Below are 5,180 nucleotides of genomic sequence, written 5' to 3'. Positions count from 1 at the left end.
GAAAATCATGGAGGCATATCTTATCCAAGATATGTGAGAGATTTGTGGGATCATGTTTGAGAGATTTGTGCGATGATATCTTGTAATAATGGGAAACTAGTTGAGAGTGCTTGAGAGAATATTGGATATGTAATTATGGAAAGGTTATCTTCCTCATGTATATAAGAGAGTGCTCTCTCTTCATTGGAATGAATAATGAATAATAGAGAATGGAGATTAACTTTGATTCATTGTTATGCTTTCATGATTTGTGATTTAGTTCTTGTAATATAATTTGACATAGTTTTATTGTTGTGAGCTCACATATGTTGTTTGTCATTCACTTCTTCACATGTTGTATTGCTTTTCTTTTATGCAACTTCCTGCTTTCATAGTTAATGTTTCAATGCCTTCTTAGATCAATTTGATTTCAGTAATTTAGATTAGATTAGATTAGATTAGTTCCACTTCAGTCCTGCATATATAGTGCATGTGTCTCGTAAGTCTACGGACCTCGGATTGACAAATTAAATAGTTGGGTAAGTACTACAACGGAATTAAACGAACATAGTTTCACCCAACATTTTGGCGTCGTTGCCGGGGAGGCACGATGGATTGAAGTTTAGTTTGATTTTTTTTATGCAAGTGTGCTTAGACATGTTCCTAACTCCGAGGTGTTAAGGCGGTAAGACGTGGGGAACAGCCTACGCATCGCATTCGAGATACCGTAATGGGCTCGACCTCTTATGGATAAGGGCATGTAGGGTGTGTTTACATTTATGAAAGTGTGAATTTCAATTTCTGCAGGTGTGTTTGATTTTCGCAACTGTGAAGAATGTTGATGAATTCATGGTTCATGGTTATAATTGAAGCATTCGATTACTCAATTAATGAGCAGTCCTTGTAAGAGGGTTTAATTGAGTATTGAATTCAAGATTATTTCTGTGGTCCTTTTGTTTTGAATTCAATTTTTAGTGTGCTGATTTTTATTTGCTTTTCTCTTTCAACATGGTTTTATAATGAGTGTCAGCTTGGAACTACTCACTCAGATCCTTGCAGAAGTCGGAATCTCCTCTTCCCTGGAAAAGGAGATCTTGAAAAAAATTGAAAGTTCAACTACTCCCCAAGAAATAAATGAAGATTCAACATCTGAAGAATCTTGCGTATCTGATGGCGAACAACCATTCGAACAGGAGATCGAGGAAGAAGAGCAGCAAATTGGAGAAGAAGAACAGGAGTTACAGCATGATCTGAGTGAGAGAAACTGTGCCTATCAAAGCTTCATCGAACAATGGTTCCAGGTAAGTACTAGATTAGATTCATTTTTTAATTTTTTAGTTGATTTTCAGTTACAGCAACTAGACTCATTCACTGTCAAATATTTTCATCCATCATTTGAAAACTTGCTACCGAATCTATTGTTTTCACTGCTACGTGAATGGCTTCATTGGAAGTTTAACTACACGTAACTAATTTGTAAATTCTAATTAGTATAGAGTAGGTAGGCTTTCAGATTTAGCTTTTGCTTTCATTTCAGTTCTGCTTTTACCTAGAATAAGTATGCTCTCCTCCTGCGTCTTTGTACGATCTCGAGGATCAGAAAATAAGGATGATATAGACTAATTTCAAGAATAAATTCATGTTTTGCAATATGCTTCAGCACAAACATCTTTCGATATGCAAATTATTATGTCCATTTGTTAAAAAAGAAAAAAAAAATTAAGAGAAAGTTTAGTTTCTTTCTCAACTTTAGTTTTTCATTGATTAAAAAAAAAAAATTTAACAACTAACCATTTTTTTTGTTTTTAAAGATAGGATTACCATTTTTGTTTTTCAAAGATAGGATTAATTCCATTTTTTTAGACTTTTAATAAAAAAAGAAACAAAACCAACCAGCGCATTCATAAAAACAAAACAACACAAAACATATAAAAAAAACAAAAAAAAAAACCAAAAAAAAAAAACCAGCGAAATCAAAAACAACTCTGCATCATTCATTGTATATACAAAACATCAAACAAATCCACGCTGAGTCGCTGATAAACCGAGCCCTGTTCAGTGTCTGAGTATCTGAGTTTTGACCTACCCACGGGAGCAACGTTGTCTGATTTTTTCCGGACGAGACAGAGCAGCATGGAGATCGCGCTCAGGGACAAAGGAATGTTGTCCCTCATGTTAATGCGGATTGAATGCTCCCAGGACCAGCTCTCGGCTTCCATGGTCTGCAAAGACTGGAACGAGGTGCCGACATCATTAGCCCAGAGGTTGACAATCAGGTCGCGTGTACTCCTCCCTTCTCTTCTTCCTCGCTTCAAACATGTTAAGCAGCTGAATCTCTCTCGATGCACTGATCAATTGCACGATCAAGATCTCCAGATGGCCTCCAAATGCCTTAAAAACCTACGTATATTATCATTAGGGAACCGTGCCCAACCACAGGAATGCATTTCAAATGCAGGGTTTGTGAGTTTTGTGAAAACTTGTACCATGCTCGAGAATGTTTCCTTGACTTCCATACGCAATTTGCAGGATTCAGGTATCGAGGCCATGACTAGAGTTTGTAATAAGCTTAACGCTATTTGTCTGATGATACCCTGAAAAGCCTTAAAAACTGTGAGAATATCCAAGAATTGGGTTTAAAGGGTCATTTTGGAATTACTCCGTTTGGTTTGATAAAAATAGGTGAGAATTGTCCGACGCTTCTGAAGTTTTCACTCGAGCTTGAGCCTTCCTTCGACATTACCCTAGCTCTCCAGTCTTTGGCCACCCACTGCCGCAATATGCAGGAATTGTCGTTGTCGTTGATGTGGCGACTTAGGAGAGTTATTAACGTTATAAACTCTGGTTTAGCTGCTGTTTTGATTGAGCTACATTGATAGCAGGGTCTTCCCTACTTTTGTTTGCACCAGTGCCCCCTGTTGTAGCCTTGCTGGCCCAGTCCCATAGTTGCTGCTCTCCACCGACGCAGAGATCGTCAGCGCTCCCATCCCTCTTGAAGATGATGGGATCGGGTTTCGAACCCGCCATCTCAAGACTGGGCAGCTGGGAGATTGGTCGTTCTGAGTGGAGAAATCAACGACTGCGGAGCAGTGGATATGCGAATTGTAATGGCGGATGCTGCCTCCATCGAAATATCTGCAATGCAAAGTAGCGAGAGGTTATTTCTTTGACTTGTATGCATCTCTATATGCTTTCCTGCGACATCATTATAATTAGCATGTATCCTTTGGTTTGTGTTACATATCCATGAAGATTTGACTGGCAATATTTTGACTGCGACTGTTATGGCTCTGGATCCTCCTTCCACGTGTTGATCCTTTTGCTTATGCATGGTACAAATTGTAAATAAAAACATGTCATAATTTTCTTTGGAAGATTTCTTGGAACGGCTTCGATCCCACGACCTCCTGCCAGAGTCATGCACAACACACGGTTCTTTTCGGCCAATCCCATCATTTCGCCGATGACAGGTCTTTCACAAAGCTCCGATGGTTCCCTTGCTTTAGCAATTAAACCACCAACATAAACCTGTTCTCTATTATTAACCCGCCTATCCCTCCTATTCGATGTTGATGATGCCCTCAGTCTCTTCTCCAATCGCTCCCGTGCCTCCAGTATAACTTCATTGAGGTGATCATTATCATTCTGGTCTGTCTGGTACAGGGTTATAGGTCTTGTCCTTGGATTGCTTGCAGCTCTGCGATTAGCAAAAGGCACGGCAGCCTTGTCTTTCCAGCAGCCCAAGAATTCTAGCTATGATTTGAAGAAACAGCTCTGAGATAAGACCGTCGATGAGCAGGCACTGCTGGCAGCATTCCAATTACTGGGATTTCAACCAAAACAACTGAAAATTCACCCGAAGTCATGTGATCGGAATGTCAAGACTGTATCAATCCCCTGCCTTTCTAAAATTCTCCTCTTCCAGAACCCAAACTTACAGCTGTAGATGCAATGACTGACAAGTTAACTAGTGCAATCTTTTTGTTTTAGTTAGTTGTGGTCATGATTCTGGGTGTTGTTGGAAATGTTTGGAAAGCCTCTAAAGCACGAAAGAAATGACATCGATAATTGTGCAGAGAGAGTGACAGTTTTATGCCAGTCAGCGGGCCCGCTGAAGGCTCACGGGCCTCTGCTTTCTGCTTAAAAAAGATTGTGTATGATGAAGAATGAGGTAGTGGTGGCGCATTTCATGCGAAAGCTCTCTGCTGCCATCACGGGTCTCAGTTTATATGTCTCCGCAAACATCATCAAATCCCTCTCTTCGATTGTCTTACAAATCCCGGGGGCGACACCTATATCCATCCCAAAATCAGTGTGCGCTTCTGGTAACCATTGCCACTGATTCCCGTGGGGATAAAATGATAGCCATGTATCAATTCTAATTTTGTATGACCCACGGTCGAAGACGGAGTTGTGCATATCTAGTGAGTGCATGGTTTGGAGTACATTAATATAGTTGGAAATTTTTATTTATAAAAAATAAATAAATAAAAATATATATATATATATGTAAAATAAAAAATAAAAAATTGCCCTCATTCATTCATAATACTTGTTCCCTAAGAAATAAAAAAGCTTTTTCAAATGTTTTAAATCAATTTTCGTGCAAAACAATAAAAACATTTTGAAAAAGTATTTGAGTAAATTGCATGGGGACATGCAATAATTTTAGTTGGGGGGAAATCAAAGTATGTTGGATTTTTTTTGTGTGAATTTATGGGTAAAAGTTAGGATGCATATACTAACAAATGAAATGAGATTGGTGTTATGTGTATGACAACGAGAAGCTTATGCAGAAAGCTCAACATTACGATGCGACACCTTTTTCATCCACAATTAGAGTTATTTCGGAAAATAATTTAAAAAAATGGACATTTTGTAAATTCTTGAAAATGCGCTAATTTTTTTTTGAGTCACTTCATACAGGAATGATCGATGGAGATGGCACACAAAGGTGACAATTTTTATGCAGGAATGGTGCTAAGTTTTTCAGAGTCTGCAAAGTGATTTTTTTCAAAATCACAATGAAACATGCATCATTGGACGCTTGACGGAACAAATTCTTCACTGCACATATCATGACATTTTCCACTACACAAAAATCCTTTTGCGTCGTGATTACTCCCTTTGTTTTTCCAAACGCCTAGACCATCCTTGTGTTGCAGCGCATCTTCCATTTCCTTATCTTTCATGACTTCATG

General features: G+C 38.6%; 1 pseudogene; it reads left to right on the top strand.

The window, feature by feature from the left end:
- Positions 1-2,109: 2,109 nt before the first annotated feature.
- On the top strand, positions 2,110-2,855 carry LOC149244505 (uncharacterized; annotated as a pseudogene).
- The last annotated feature ends 2,325 nt before the right edge of the window (positions 2,856-5,180 follow it).

Source organism: Pinus tabuliformis, chromosome 8 (genome assembly GCF_031772625.1).
Source record: "Pinus tabuliformis cultivar Carrire ecotype Pingquan chromosome 8, CPIR1, whole genome shotgun sequence".
In the NCBI taxonomy this organism is placed as follows: Eukaryota; Viridiplantae; Streptophyta; class Pinopsida; order Pinales; family Pinaceae; genus Pinus; species Pinus tabuliformis.
The sequence above is the reverse complement of the archived record's forward strand: the minus strand, read 5'-3'. Positions and strand labels throughout refer to the sequence as shown.